We start from the raw sequence: 16,351 nt of genomic DNA, 5'->3' as shown, positions 1-16,351 counted from the left end.
CTTCCCCTGCTTCTTACCCTGGCCGGCTTTGTCTGTCCCCGCCAAGCGACCCTTCCAGAGGCCTGCCAGCGACCTGACGGAACCAAGCCAGCATCAGCGGAGGTCCGGACCTGCTACCAGTGCCACAAGTCGGGTCACCTCAGCCGTGAGTGCCCGGAAGGAAGGGGAACCCACAGTCAGGCCAGCCAGCAACCCATCCGGCGCACCTGTCCGCAAGCCGCCTGGAGTTTTCCTCGTCGGGAAGGAGATCCAGCGGACAATCTGCAAGTCGTTACCGTAGGTAACTGGTGCACCACTGGACTGTTGGACTCGGGAGCACAGGTAACCTTAGTTCGTCCGGGGGTGGTGGACGAAAAGGACCTCATTCCATGGAGGACCCTCTCACTCACTGGCATTGGTGGGCCGCTCCCCAAGGTACCCCTGACTCGTGTTTATCTGGACTGGGGTGTCGGGAGTGGAATGAGAGAGGTGGGTGTCATGGCCGACTTACCCACGAATGTCCTGCTCGGAGCGGATCTGGGCAGGATGCAGGCATGCTATGTGCCGCCTGGTACCACACAGGACTCCTCTGGACTTCCGGGACATTCCAGGGTACCTGCCCTCGATGTGAGTGGGGATCAGGTACCCTGGGGAAATGGTGGGCGGGGAGGCTGACTTGGGTGGGAGCCACTCTCTGAGAGAGAGAGATTCGGGGACATTTGCAGCAGAGGGCCCCCAGGTAATTGGGGAGGCATGTACTGATTCGGGGAACCAGGACACTGAATGTGGTAATACTTGCGATGTATCTGTGGGTAATGTGGGTAGTGAACATAATGCAAATGTCGTGTTTGGGGATGTGTCTGTACTGGCGGTCACCCGCAGTGCATCAAAAGCGACAGCTGCCCAGCCGCCCGGGTCGGCCTGTTCGGACCCCACGGATCCGGCAGCTGCAGGCCCCAGACCGCTGTCCACGTTTTTCCACGTGACAATTGTCTGACTCCTGGGCAACCGCTTTTGAACAGGCACTGCGGAGCGACCCCAGCCTGGTACAACTCAGAGGTGCCGCTGAGAGCCACCCCACCGGGGGGGGGGGGGGGGCTACGCCCAGGGTCTTCTGGGAAAATGGTAAGTTGTACCAGGAAGCGGTACTCCCCGGTGAAAGTGGAAGCAATCCGACCTCCAGGCGGATGATTGTCCCTACCCAATACCGAGGACTATTGCTGCGTGCGGCACATGAGATCCCTTTGGCTGGACACCTGGGGGTTAAAAGGACCAGGTCCCGGTGAAGGGACTCCTGAAGGGACAGGAGGAGTTCGCTGTCGCCTACTTAGACATAGCCGTATTCAGCAACACCTGGGAGGAACAACTAGTGCACCGGTCGTGAGTGCTGAATAGCCTGCGGAGGGCTGGGCTGACTGTCAAACCAAGTAAGTGTCAGCTGGGAATGACAGAAGTCCAGTACCTGGGACATAGGGTGGGGAGCGGGAAGTTGAGCCCTGACACAGGTAAAAGAGAGGCCTCACCCACTGGCCCATCCCCCGAAACAAGAAGCAGGTACAATCTTTCCTGGGGACGGCAGGATATTACCAGACATTTGTCCAGGGTTACAGCACGCTGGCCAAACCTCTGACCGACCTCACCAGAAAGAAATTGCCGAAGTTGGTGGCTTGGACCCCAGACTGTGAGCAGGCCTTCTAGGCTCTGAAGCATGCCCTGGGTAGTGCCCCTGTATTGCAGGTTCCTGACTTCAATCGCAGTTTTGTGGTTCAAACCAATGCCTCGGACTCTGGCCTAGGCGCCGTGGTGAGCCAAGTAGATCAGGCCGGGGAGGAGCATCCTGTCCTATACCTGAGCAGGAAGTTACTACCCCGGGAGAAAGAGTGCCTAGCCATAGTTTGGGCCTTGGGAAAACTCCAGCCGTACCTGTACAGCCGGAAGTTCACCGTGATCACTGATCACAATACCTTGCACTGGTTGAATCGTGTCTCCGGAGAGAATGGCAAACTCCTGGTATGGAGTCTAGCTCTCCAACAACACGATTTCACAGTACAACATCGGAAGGGCTACTTGTACGCGAACGCGGATGGGCTGTCGCGGCAAGGAGATGAACCACTCACCCTAAAGGAGGTGGGCGTGGCCACAATGGGCAGGATCGATTGATCCCACCCTTGCTGCCATCTAAGGAGGGAGGTGTGACGCGATGTCGCGCCACCGTCTGGACCTTACTCATAAAAATGTCTTTATGACTGAGGTCCGATTGACCGTCTGTTTAATATAAACCACTTCCAGTGAAAATTAGATTTCTACCTTAGCCAGGGAACAGGATGTCCATTTATGGCCGTTCCTGTAGCTATGATACTCTATTACCCCCTGATGAGAGTATCTCACACTCGGGGCAAGTTTGAAAGCAGAGAATCGACACCTAGACTACACGTTCAGTGTAGCATCAAAGGAAATCCTCAGACATGTGTCTCCCAACTACTTTGATAGGCACCCAGGGTAAACAAATACTCATTCCCCACTCCCCTCCACTGTCCACTTCAAAGGAATACTGACAGTGCCCGTCATGACCTTGTGGTGCGTCCTTACAGCACGCACCACGTGCAGTAGCCGGGTCAGAATACCCCAGCTACACCAGCCTCACCACCGCAACAGCCATGCCTGACGAAGTATAATAGCAAAGCCACAGCGCTTCAGCCATACCTAATTCATCTCTGGCAAAGCATTGTACTACATTGTCAGTAAAAGTGACTGGGGAGCATTAAACGAACAGCAAACATCCAGCTGCACCTGCAGCTGCAGCACACCAGACTTGATAAAGGGGTCATGCGCACCCCGAAACGCGTTGTCTCTCAATAAACCCGTACTTGTCTAATCCGGTTGTGATTTGCGCCTCACGTCCACCAGCTCGCCAGACCACAAAGGTCGTGACGGGCACTGTCAGTATTTCTAGCAATTAACGAAGTGGCGACTTGGCCCTCGCCCTTGGTTCTTTTGGACACGGCAGCTCCAACCTGATACCTAGCTAATCCAGCGGACCTTCATCACGGTTGCACCCAATCGGTGCAACCCAAACAGGTGAGCAGCACATATTCACCTTAAATTGAAGAACGCTGTTTCATCTTTGCCTTTCTCATCCTGTGGCCACATATTCACTTCAAAGGAATGGCATGTGGTCTCCGCAGGGAGCGACTGGGAGCCAATCTCTTAGTCACCCAGGAAAACATATTTGGCCATAACTCGGGCCGGAATTAGGGTATCGGCATAGGAGCCCCCTCAAAACGAAGCTTGTATCGAGGGGGGAGCAGACAGAATCTAGACATGACAAAGCTAGGGCCCCCTTCATATGTGAAACGGGGTACCGGTCTCCTGTAAGGCAGAGGGGTGGCATGTCACCCATGGAATTGTTCATAAATTCATGGGGAACCCAGCCCAAGCGCCCAATTTTCCATAACTATTGCGCAGGCGAAATTATGGGCCCTTTTAGCAAAAATGGGAAAACTCTGGCTGGGACGGCAGGGAGGCGAAGCAGACCCGCCTTAGGAAACACCCACTTAACAGCCTCCCCTGTTCAGTGACTGGTCGGGCCAACCCCTGCCATTCCTAGAATATGGGGCATAAAAATTCCTGCACAAGGAAAACGGGGGCTTTTTGCCCTGTGGTCACACCGCCGATAGGCTGCCCGTTGGAACGTAAGTTTGTGCCTGGATTTTGCATAGGCAAGGTCTAAGATAGTAATTTCTCTTTTTTATCCCTGTTTATTTTACACTTGCTACCCAGCTTGCTATTGTATTATTTTCTGTAAATGTTTGCATGCATTGTTTGTTTCACTTCTGTGCTACGCAAAGTAAAATGTATTTTTATATCTTTTAAATTGTCTCTCTCTTATCGCTCTAAGCCACACTGCAACAAAGTACTTGTACGCCTTGAAGAGCCCTACCTGTTTTATAGTCGACTGGTATTAGAGACATAACTGGGTTGTGACTTGATTGGTGTTAGATTGTAGCGTGGTACCGGGGTTGATCTGTGAGTGGTCCGAACCCCTAACCCTACAAATACAGAGTCATTCCCTCACGAACGTGGTGGCAGCAGAAAATGAGGGGGGTCCAGGATTGACTGTTTGGGTAATTCTGTACCTCCCCCCCTGTCTCGGTCCACCCCTGGTTGGGCTTTTCTCCCCGCTGGGGTGTCCTGGCGGTCGTAAGTCTGAATTAAGCTGGGGTGGTCGTGACAGTATGTATGCTACATACATACATACATACATAGTGCTGTGAGGTCACAAGTTCACAACAATACTTAGTGCACCAGTCACTAATAAGTAGGCAGACCTGTTAAAATGTGTATTTGCACGTATTGCGCCAAAATATTCGTATCATTAGTACCGATTTCGCAATCGCGAACATATTGAAGCACTCTGCATATAAAGCTATTGTAATGTTCTGCCGTGCCAACCATTTTCTCCAGTCTCAGGAAACTTCTAGAAGCTTGAAAAATGTAGCTATATTGACCCACGCCTGTATTTCACGCGCATTACTGTCACTGCCTGCCCTGTGAGAGATCTGAGAAGATCGGATAGACTTGCAGAATGTGAGTCTATCTGACAGGTCTTTCTGTGTTTCCTTTCTGTTTGTTGTTGTGGGTAGGATCCCACCTCTCCACAGGTTCTGCTCGTTAGCTGTTTAAGAGGCTTTATTTAAAGGGAACCTGTCACCAGTTTTATGGTGTCCTAACTAAGGGCAACATAAATAAGTGACTGATTCTCTTAGCAAAATGCTGGGTCACTTTCTTTAATTGACCCAGTCAATCTGCCAACATCTTGTATTGAAAAGCTCCAGCTGATAATGATGAGTCATGAATATTTATGAGCTCCTGACTCTCCCCGCCCACCTGCTGCTGAATGACAGTTTGTTTCCATAGGAATCAGCAGCAGGTGGGCAGGGGAGTGGCTATAGCTCTGAATTAAATATACGCTGGACTCAATGACATCACGCTGGACTCCAATCAGCTCATTAGCATGCGGCATGCGGCATCTTTGTGTGTATATTATGAGGTAACCATCTGTCACAATAGTAAGTGAATACATCTAAGGCACTTTTTAGTAGTTAATGATTGTATATAATTAGTTAGATTATAATCAAATATCCACATGACAGGTTCCCTTTAAGTCTGCCTCTGACTGCTGACTTTGCGGTTGATATTTTCCTTCTGGAGTTCTATACTGGTTGTTTGTGGATCCTCTACTTCCCGCTCGTCTCAAGCTAAGTCCTCCTGTTTTCTCCTTTGTGCGTGTGTTGCTTCTAGGTCTCAGGGAGACGCTGGTCCTTTCACGGTGGAAGGTACTGGCTGTCTTATTCCCCACTCCCTAAGTTAGGGTTTGCTACAGTGTCAGCAGGGCTTAGATTCCAGCGTATGATTTCATTCACCATCAGATCTTGCTCATACTGTCAGCAGTCAGGGAGAGGCTCAGGGATTGTTAGGAGGTTACCAATCCCTCCTCCCTAGCTTTGGGGCCTAGTCTCTTTACCTGTTGCTGTTTGTTTACTTGGTGGTCCTCTTATCCCTACTTGCCGTGACAATTACACAAATATTACATTGGCGATTTTTCGCATTTAAGAAAATAATCTTGAATTCGTGAATTCATGAATATATGACGAATATTCTACCAAATATTTGCGAAATATTGCGAATTCTAATATTGCTCCTGCCGCCCATCACTAGCGTCCACTCCTTACAAAGAAATGCACTTTGTTATGAAGCAAGTTTCCTTCTAAAGAAAGTTTTCATAACACTAACAGTGACCACTAACAGTGACCCCTAAACATAGTGCCACAAAGGATTCTGTCTTAATTAAATGTCAGAAGATGACAGTGCCACGCACAGTCCCCTGAACATAGTGCCACACACAAAGCCTTTAAGTATAATCATGACACATACTGTATTGTTCTTCCCCCAAAAAGAGCCTCCTAAAAAATATTAGTGTCACCCCTTTTAACAGTGCTGGGCACTGGTGCAAATTAAAAGCCTCAGAGCTGACCATAATATTCCCTGGAAATATTGCTGACACATATAGTGCTCCCTAACACATAAAGCAGCTTAATAAGGTCCTATACTCTGCCACCTCCTCTCACTAAAGGGCAGTAGTCTGATGTATATGAACATCAAAACCAGCTCAAGAGGTTGTCTGGTAATCAGTTGCTGTAAGAAAGCTGCCATCACATTGCATGCAGAAGTTACAGCATCACTGTTTCTCCCAATTTGGTTACTCTGCAATGGTCCGCCCCCCTCCCCCCCAGGGCTGATCATGTCCCAGGTTTTTAGCTGAGGGGTGGTGCAGCCTTATTTGTTCTGTGTGTGTCACGATGCTCCTACTTGAATACAGTTGCTACCCATTGTTATTCTCCCCAGCAACAAAGGGGGGAGTTAATAGTTAGTGTAGAATAACTCGAGTCCAGACTTTAGAAAGTTCAACTGTTTTACTTGAATAAACTTGCATCCAGATAATATTTCAACTTTCTCTTGCCCCAGCAGGTTTTGGGGTGCACTGGAGGTCAGCTAGGACACTTTGCTTTGCTTCGGTCTGGTTACTGGACTTTATGACTGTTCTGGTACCTTTGAGTGGGATGCCTTTGGCTGTTGACCCCCTTTTATTACTCAGTCCATGAACTGCAAGTAGTCGGGGTGCTTTGCAAGCTGCTTCCCCTGGAAGACACACGCCACCATATCTGGTCCCTTTGGACTCAACTCAACTCCCCTGCTTCATGTGACACCTCCTTTGGTAGGGAACAGGACTAGCCCACTTCTGCCCAAAAGCGGGGAGAATGGAATGGCAAGTTCCATTCTATCTAAAGGTACTCTGGAAGATACACTGCCACCTGCTGGAGAACCAGGCACATTACATGTAGTAAAATACATGTTACATATCAATGTTATTAAAACGCAATATCAAAAGGACCTTGAATCAAATACAAAGATGATATTATTTGTTAGCCATTAGAGACAGTAGCAGGGTGTAGGAATGGTAGTGCCCGCTCTAGGGTCTATATCTCCGTCATGATTTCAACAGCTGATTCAGCAGAAATCTGGAAAAGTCGGTTTTAGCCTACCTCTGGGTGTACAAATACTTTATGGACGAAAGCTGTAGCTTCACACTGTATTCTTAATTTTCATTTACATTCATACAGATCTTTTATGTTAGATTCTACATGACTTGACATGACATGTTCTATCGAAAGCCGTATTATAATGGTATTCTCCCCTAAATTCATACAGTAGCTGCAAAATATGGTGCCACATGAGGTCATCAAACAGCAGCACATAAAGTATGTAGTATGGAGCCTTTTGGACTCTATGTGTTACGATACAGGCTCTAATTGCATTTTCTTTTCTTTTTTTACACCCCTATAGTGGCAGGATTCAATGTACCAAATAAAGAAAGTGATAATGTTCTGTTTTGTAAATCATTGTTATTTTCATTATTGGTACTAATGTAGCAGTCAATGCTACACTGTTGGACTCACTACACTAATAAAAGAGAATCCTAGACAGAGACCATTGCACGTGTGCCTCCAACAACAGAACAGTTAAGTCCACACCTGTTCCCAAAGCTTTATTGACTATTTCTGTCTTGAGACTACTGACATTTTCTATTAAGTAAACACCTCTATAAAATACAGGATCTGCACATATCAGCACATTACTTGTCTGAGCCTGACTACATTAAGTGAGCAGCAATTATATTACTCACCGCTTTATGATGATTTGAGTCACTGTTTAAATAGGTGCTTATAGAACCCTTACATTATTACGAAAAGCATACGTGATTGTCAAAAGCTTACATAGAAATTCATGACTCCTTTAAAAATTTTACTATACTGCAGGCATGTCTAAACTGTTAAAGAGACAAAACCACATTTTGATTAGACTTAATATTCACAGGACCAGTAGATAAAATAAATGGGAAATCTCAGAGCAATATGCAAGAATATGAGACTTGCCATAAGCAACTGCTTTTTATCACATGGAAGATGCCTTTGTGTCTTTTGCTGGCTTTTCACATAAATACTATATGTGTCAAAGTATTAGCAACATGAAGCACTTCAGACCATGCTATGGTAAAATGATCAGGTGTCCCCCCAAAGGCAATTTTTAATAGTCAGCAAAATTAAACTTGCAGCATGGGGAGGGGGGGGGGGGGGGGGGGGGGGTGTCCCCTTAACCCCTTAAGGACACGGCCATATTTCACCCTAAGGACCAGGCCATTTTTTGCAAATCTGACCAGTGTCACTTTATGTGGTGATAACTTTAAAACTCTTTTACTTATCCAGGCCATTCTGAGATAGTTTTTTTGTCACATATTGTACTTCATGGCACTGGTAAAATGGAGTAAAAAAAAAATTATTTATAAATTTCCAAGTTTCAATTTCTCTACTTCTATAACACATAGTAATACCTCCAAAAATAGTTATTACTTTACATTCCCCATATGTCTACTTCATGTTTGGATCATTTTGGAAATGCCATTTTATTTTTCGGGGATGTTACAAGGCTTAGAAGTTTAGAAGCAAATCTTGAATTTTTTCAGAAATTAAAAGAAAACAACACTTTTTAAGGACCAGTTCAGGTCTGAAGTCACTTTGTGAAGCTTACATAAAAGAAACCACCCAAAAATTACCCCATTCTAGAAACTACACCCCTTAAGGTATTCAATACTGATTTTACAAACTTTGTTAACCCTTTAGGTGTTCCACAAGAGTCATTGGCAAATGGAGATGAAATGTAAGAATTTAAATTTTTGGGCAAATTTTCCATTTTAATCCATTTTTTCCAGTAACAAAGCAAGGGTTAACAGCCAAACTAAACTCAATATTTATTGTACGGGCACACGGGCACACGGCAGGGCGTAGAGGGAAAGCCATGTGTTTTTTGGAAGGCAGATTTTGCTGGACTGGTTTATTTACACCATGTCCCATTTGAAGCCCCCTTGATGCCCCCCTTGATGCCCCCCTAGAGTAGAAACTCCATAAAAGTGACCCCATTTTGGAAACTACGGGATAAGGTGGCATTTTTGTTGGGACTATTTTTAGGGTACATATGATTTTTGGTTGCTCTAGATTACATTTTTGTGAGGCAAGGTTACCAGAAATAGAAATTCTGAAATTTCATCTCCATTTGCCATAAACTGTTGAGGAACACCTAAAGGGTTAATAAAGTTTGTAAAATCAGTTTTGAATAGCTTGAGTGGTGTAGTCTCTTAGATAATGTCATTTTTATGGAGTTTCTACTCTAGGGGTGCATCAGGGGCTCTTCAAATGGGACATGCTGCCCAAAAAAATAGCCATCAAAATCTGCCTTACAGAAACCATATGGCGTTCCTTTCCTTCTGCGCCCTGCCGTTTGGTCATACAGCAGTTTACAACCACATATGGGGTGTTTCTGTAAACTGCAGAATTAGGGTAATAAATATTAAGTTTTGTTTGGCTGTTAACCGTTGCTTTGTTACTGGAAAAAATGGATTAAAATGAAAAATTTGACAAAAAATAGCTGTTTTGGCACCGTTTTTATTTTATTTTTTTGACCGTGTTCTTCTGAGGGGTTAGGTCATGGGGTACTTTTATATAGCAGATTCTTACGGACGCGGCAATACCTAATATGTCTATCTTTTTTTCAATTTATTTAGGTTTTACACTATATTATCCTTTTTTAAACAAAAAAAAAAAACATTTTAGTATCTACATAGTCTGAGTCCGTTTTTTTTTTGTTTTTAGCCGATTGTCTTAGTTAGGGGCTCATTATTTGTGGGATGAGAGGACGGTTTAATTGGCACTATTTTGGGGGGCATATGACTTTTTCATTGCTTGCTATTACACTTTTTGTGATGTAAGGTGACAAAAAAATACATTTTTTTGCACCGTTTTTATTGTATTTTTTTGACCGTGTTCATCTGAGGGGTTAGGTCATGGGGTATTTTTATAGAGCAGATTCTTACGGATGCGGCGATACCTAATATGTCTACTTTTTTAAATTTATTTAGGTTTTACCCTATATTATCCATTTTAGTATCTCGATAGTCTGAGTCATTTTTTTTAATTTTTTTTTTAGCCGATTGTCTTAGGTAGGGGCTAATTATTTGCGGGATGAGAGGACGGTTTTATTGGCACTATTTTGGGGGGCATATGACTTTTTTTGCACCGTTTTTATTATATTTTTAGGGGGTTAGGTCATGGGGTATTTTTATAGAGCAGATTCTTACGGACGCGGCGATACCTAATATGTCTATTTTTTTTATTTATTTTAGTTTTACAAAATAATATTTTTGAAAAAAAAAATAGTTTTAGTGTCTCAAGTCTGAGAACCACAGTTTTTTTTAGATTGTAAGTGGCTAAATGGAATTAAAATTGGGGAAGGGGATTAGAAATGTAGTACTCCATGGAAGTGTGGTATTCCCTGAAGCAACCGTCAATGCAGAGGCCCGGATAATCGGGGCACGTGTCACACTGAGTGGTGGTGTCCTTCCGTATCCCCCTCCTGTTACACACTCTGCACTTTTTTTGGGACCGTTCCTTCTTTCCAGTATGGGGGACCACACCTGGAAAGTGTTGGCCAGGGACGATCCGGGCGCCTCCAGTTCCCGAGGTACTCCGGCCTGCTCTTTCCCAGTCAGAAAAGATCAGGTCCCTGAGGACTGTCTCATAGAACCGAAGGAATTTCCCTGTGTTGCCAGCCCTCTGGGACAGCACAAAAGAGTTGTACAAGGCAACCTGTACAAAGTAGACTGCAACTTTTTTGTACCATGCCCGGGTTTTGCACATGGCATTATATGGCTTGAGGACTTGATCAGAGAGAACAACTCCTCCCATATATCGATTGTAGTCGACGATACAATAGGGCTTGAGGACCGTTGCCGTGACAGGGGTGATACCGTTACTGTGAATTGTGGGCAGTACAAGGACATCCCTCTTGTCTTTATATCTGACCACCTTCAGGTTTCCACTGGTAAGGGCATGGATCTCACCCCTGTGGATAGATACCTGGAGGGGGAGGGTAGGGATGCCGCGTGGATTTTTCCGCACGGTCCCACAAGCGGATGTGGATCTGGCCGCGAGGGACTGGATCAAGGGGATACTAGTATAAAAGTTATCCACGTACAGGTGGTAACCCTTATCTAGCAGTGGGTGCATAAGGTCCCACACAAGTTTCCCGCTAACACCCAGAGTGAGGGGACATTCTGGGGGGTTCAATACAGGAATCTCTCCCCTCGTGCACACAAAACTTGTAAGTGTACCCTGAAGTACTCTCACAAAGTTTGTACAGCTTCACGACATACCTCACCCGATTAGAGGGAACATACTGGCGGAAAATGAGTCTCCCCTTGAAAGCAATGAGAGACTCATCAACCGCGACCTCTCTTCCAGGTACATAGGCCCCCAAAAATTTGGCCCCGAAGTGATTGATGACCTGCCTGATTTTGTACAGGCGGTCATAAGCAGGATCACCTTGGGGGGGACATGCTGCATTATCTGCATAAAGCAGGCATTTCCGAATGGCCTCAAACCGGGTACGTGTCATGACCGTACTGTAAAGTGGGGTCTGGTAGAGGACGTCCCCACTCCAGTAATGCCTGTCACTGGGTTTTTTGACTAGACCCATGTGCAGCACGAGGCCCCAAAACATCCTCATCTCGGCTGCACTGGCTGGAGTCCAGCCACCGGCCCTAGCCAAAAAGGAGCCTGGGTGTTGAGCAATGAACTGTTGGGCGTGCAAGTTTGTTTGCTCCACCATCAGATTCACAAAGTGGTCACTGAAAAAAGACTAAAATAGTCATATTCAGTTAAGCCCACTGTGCGAATCTGGACTCCTGGTACCAACAAAATCAGGAATCACAGGCTCAAAATCCTCTGGGGTACACCATGCAAGTTCACCGGTGGGCCGTAAAACTAGTACGAGCCCCAAAGCTGCTCGTACTAGTGTGGGCCACAGGGTCCCTGACATGACGGTCCCCTTGATCCGCCTGGCGGCGTCTCCACCACCTTGGGGGCTAGATGATGAGGAGGACGAGGATGACAAGAGAAAAGTGGGGTCATCCTTGTCCTCACTGGGGCTCTCGGATTCAGAGGCAAGCAGGGCGTATGCCTCCTCGGCTGAGAATGTCCGGCAGGCCATAGGGGAGTGTGTGTGTGTGTGCGTGCGTGGAAAGCTTTATTTAGTGTGCTTGTGTGTGGGGGATGGGTGTTTGCGTACTTTGTCCTACACCTAACAGAAAAAAATAACAAAAAAATAAATAAAAAAATAACAAAAAAAATTGAAAGCCCAAAAAGTGTAAAAAAATTTATAAAATAAAATTCAAACGCGCTGATCAACGGTACAAAGCTGATCAGCGGTGGGGTGGGCGATGCGCTAACAGTGGCCGGACACTAAGAGTGCTGGCCACAGTCAGCGCATGCAAAAAATAAATAAATGTGTGTGGGGGGGGGGGGGGGGGGGCAAGCTGCAGCACCCTGGGAGGTCTAGGGTCAGACAGCTGAGTGCTGTGGACCCCAGACACCCGATCCCGGTGCTCAACTACAATTAAAAAAACTTTTTTTTCCCCTAACTCTCCCTCACTATACCTGCCTAATCTACCTCTCCCTACCTCTCCCTTACTGTCCCTAAAAACTTACTTTACAGTCTCTGCAGCTGGAGGCTCCTCTCTCTACCCGCTCCACGGACGTGTATGAGCGGGGAGAGGAGCTCCAGCAATTCAAATCTGCCACTCCGCCCGCCCACCTGCCCAGCCAGCCAATCAGAAGCGATCCTGAGAATTGGCGTGACCGCCACATCTCAGGATCTAAGGACGGTGATTGGTGGTGTATTATCACACCACCGATCACCGTCCTATTCCGGGTTATCGGGTCACCAGAGACCCAAATAACCCGGAAACGCAGCAAACCGCAGCTCTAAATTGACCTGCGGTTTGCTGCGATCACCAACACAGGGGGGTCACAGGAGCCCCCTGGGCATTGTACCAAGGTGCCTGCTGAATGATTTGAGCCTTCACCTTGTTCCGATCACCACCCGCCGCAGGGCCGAGATCGGAACTACACATGGTATACAGGTACGCCCTGTGTCCTTAAGTACCAGGACATCAGGGCATACCTGTACACCCTGTGTTCTTAAGAGGTTAAATAAGGAAGACAATCACATACCAAATTTAATTGAACAGAATAACTTTATTGAACATAGCTGTAATTACTGTAGCTCACACAACATTTACTATCATTTAAGAGGCACACCTTTGTAGTTATAATACACAAAATGTGACGCAATTCTTAAGTTGCCAAACAAATGCATAGAATGTTGGACAATTCTGGCAACTTTGCTGCTCAGTTCCCGGGTGATCTCAAAGAGGCCACACCTTGAGTATGTTACTTCACACAGTCTAACAACAAGTTCTCAATATCTACCAAATGTGAGGCTTCAGTCTCTCACTAAAGCCCTGATCAGAAAGGGCTCAGTCAAGGTCACAGTTTTTGAGTCTCAAAGGTTCAGTATCTCACGCTGGACAATCAGACAACTCAGCTCCTCGCCACATTCTACAACATTGGCAAATTTATTGTTTTGGTTCATGTGTTAGATAGGTATCAAATGGATGAGTTATTGGTTATTTATTATTAGTTTATTTTTATTTTTATTATGTCTCATACACATGATTTGTTTGGCAGGGCTAAGCGAGATGATTCTGCCCTGTCAATCAAGAAGGAGAGGTAGGGACTGGCAGAGGAAGCAGGATGAGCAAGGGTACATAGAGTGGCTTGGGCCCACCATTTGTGCACTTAAAGTGGTCATCATATGACTAATGTAAAAACTTAAAATCAGAGATCATATAGTACATGGCAATCTCTTTCTAACAAAGCTAGAACCAACCCTGTACCTCAAATGGATCCAGAGATCTCCCCATTCATTGCTCTGATACATTTATATAAAGCTGACAGCTCAAGGGAGTGTCTTTTCTGCCTCAGATAAGGGGGCGTGTCCATGCTCTCCCTATAACAACTCAGGAGCAGAGGCGTAACTAAAGTGCTATGGGCCCCAGGGAAAACTTTGGAATAGGGCCCCCACCCCCCCATGCTCTGCCCGGCCGCACCCTCTGTGACCGCAATTGTTACTCCCCTGGTCCCTAATCCTCCAGTAATACCCCCAGTAATGTCCCCAAATGCCCCTAGTAATGTCCCACACTGCCCCTAGTAGTGTCCCCCACTGCCCCTAGTAATGTCCCCCACTTCCCCTAGTAATGTCCCCCACTGCCCCTAGTAATGTCCCCCACTGCCCCTAGTAGTGTCCCCCACTGCCCCTAGTACTGTCCCCCACTGTCCCCGGTAATGTCCCCCACTGCCCCTGGTAATGTCCCAGTAGTGTCCCCATGTCACGGCCACGGTTTTGGCCGTGACTCCTTGGGAGCCGCATACAGTTGCCCGCGGTTTGGGTTGTTGTTTCAACCGCAGCTTGAGGCTTGATGTTGTTTGCCTCAAGTGCGGTTGCCGTGGACAACAGGTATGTGTGCGGTCCCTTTGGAGTTTGTGTGCGTGTATGTATGCACTGTCGTTTGTCTGTGTGCACTCTGTGTAGTGTGTGGTGTGCACAGACACCTTTCCTGCACTGTGGTTGCCCGTGGCAACGTTTGTCGTTGTGTACATGTGGTGGCAGTGTCCCGGCCTTGACTCCCTGGACACGGTTGCCACCCATGTCGTTGCCTGCGGCAACAACCACAGTGTGTTTGTTGTGGTGGACACTTTCCCTTTAAGTTGGTGTTTTCCCTTTCCTGTGGTGCTGGAAGGGTTAACTCCCTTCCCAGTGTGTGTGATGTCACTGGGTGTGTCTGACCGTTGGGTGTGGCCTCTTAGGCCTATAAAGCCTCTCTCTTTGGCATGGCTCAGTAGGTTGCTTCAGTCATGCTTTGCTGTTGCAGCCTCCTGTGATTTCCATCTTCTTGTAAGGGCCACCCTTCCGGTCATAAGTTATAATTCTGTGATGTGTTGTTGATGTCTTGTGTCTTTGGTTTTTGTGCAGCTATGGATGTCCTGGTCCCTGTGTATCTTCATGTGTGTGCTGAATACCTTTGTCTGTGTGGACAGCCTTTCCTAAGCACGGGTTCCAGTCAGCAAGGCTGAGACAGGTTTGGTTGGAACTGTTTGGTTCACCTGTCTTATCCATAGTCCTGTTTATGTACCCCCTTCTTCATGCTGCTTGGCCAGTGAGACTCCTGCTCCTCCGTGCCTAGGAGGAGTGGGTTGTCTTACCCTGCTCCTTAGCCCAGGGACCGGTCGGAGGGTAAGTCAGGGATCCGAGGTTCCTGCGCATGGGTCCTCCTACCATCAAGGTCGGCCCATGCAGGTAGGAGACAGGGTCAGCGTTAGGGACGCAACAGGAGGTGACCTGCTCCCTAATTCTCTGTTCCTGGCGAGTAGCGACTGGACATCTTCTATCACCGCACGGCTGAGGATTTCCCCCATCCTCAGCCGTGACACCCCAACTGCCCCCAGTAATGTCACCAGTAGTATCCTCCACAGCCCCTAGTAATATCCCCAGTAGTGTCCCCCACTGCCCCCCAGTAGTGTCCCCCACTGCCCCCCAGTAGTGTCCCCAACTGTCCCCAGTAGTGTCCCCCACTGCTCCCAGTAGTGCCCCCCACAGCCCCCAGTCCTTCCACATCTCTCTGTCTTCATATCACTTACATGTAACGGGGCCCGGCATTGTCATTGTACTTAATACTGGGCCCGGTCAGAGCACTCATCTCACCTGCATGATATGTGCTCCAGGAGTCCAGCATCAAGCCCTGGGGCTGCCCTACTAAAACTAGTCACAAATTAAGCAGGTGGGTGGAGGCTGACTAACATTGGTTAGGCTCCGACCCACCTGCTTAACTTGTGACTACTTTTAGTAGGACAGTGTCGGGCCTGATGCTGGAGGCCTGGAGCGCATATCAAGCAGGTGAGATGAGCGCTCTGACAGGGCCTAGTATTAAGTTCAGTGACAATGCGGGGCCCCGTTACATGTGAGTGCAGCGGGCCTTCTCCCCGCCCCCAGGCAAAGCCGTGGTCGCACCCTCTGCGACCGCGATCCTTACGCCCCTGCTCAGGAGCCAGTTGAAGGATGAAACTGAGCATGTGTGGTCATCTCAGTGAGCAGGACAAAGAAATAAGAAAAAAAAAACAGCAGGTGGTGTTATGCAGATACATTTTATTGAATAACTCAGTGACTATGCTAAATTTTGAATTACATCCCATTACAAAAGAATTCAGATCCAGGTGCTGGTTTGAAAACTGTAGAATATCTTTCATGGGACAACCCCTTTAACTGCACTTTTTCCCCAGAATGAAGCAACAGATTGTTAAGTGAA

Source organism: Bufo bufo, chromosome 4 (assembly GCF_905171765.1).
Source record: "Bufo bufo chromosome 4, aBufBuf1.1, whole genome shotgun sequence".
In the NCBI taxonomy this organism is placed as follows: domain Eukaryota; kingdom Metazoa; phylum Chordata; class Amphibia; order Anura; family Bufonidae; genus Bufo; species Bufo bufo.
The sequence above is the reverse complement of the archived record's forward strand: the minus strand, read 5'-3'. Positions refer to the sequence as shown.